This window comes from Branchiostoma floridae, chromosome 12 (genome assembly GCF_000003815.2).
Source record: "Branchiostoma floridae strain S238N-H82 chromosome 12, Bfl_VNyyK, whole genome shotgun sequence".
In the NCBI taxonomy this organism is placed as follows: Eukaryota; Metazoa; Chordata; class Leptocardii; order Amphioxiformes; family Branchiostomatidae; genus Branchiostoma; species Branchiostoma floridae.
The window spans coordinates 5,545,584-5,546,100 of record NC_049990.1 but is presented as its reverse complement, the minus strand read 5'-3'; positions in this window follow the sequence as shown (position 1 = coordinate 5,546,100).

Below are 517 nucleotides of genomic sequence, written 5' to 3'. Positions count from 1 at the left end.
GAGGCTAAACAAAAAGTGCAAGGCAGTCAAGAGTCGGGCACATTCTTGCAGTGAGAGTTACTTTATGTGGGGTATGAAGTCCCATAGAGCACATCACACTAGTTAAGGGACACTCAATGTATTATACTTAAATGCATCAGACCATAAGAGCTGCAGGAAAATGAGTTTCTGTAGTAAATGTCAGAGAACAGCAAAAAAACATGACCCATCTCAAACATTGCGCCATTCGCTGTACTTTTGTTTGTTTTAGTCTTAGTTTGGCTCAAAAGTTTCTGGTACCTGATTTCAAGCGACAACAAAAAATGCTCCACAAATGCATCTGCCCAGACAAATAAGCTGAAGAGCAGCATATTAGTTCCGCAGGCGACAAAAGAATACAGTGACAACCCAAACTCAAAGGGGACAACAGCTATCATATAGAAAGTCACACATTCCATCAAATTCTAGCCAGGATTTGGACCTGGGTGGAAGTGATAGAGGCAAACATACCCGCACTGCACCCTACCCCCTCTCCCCA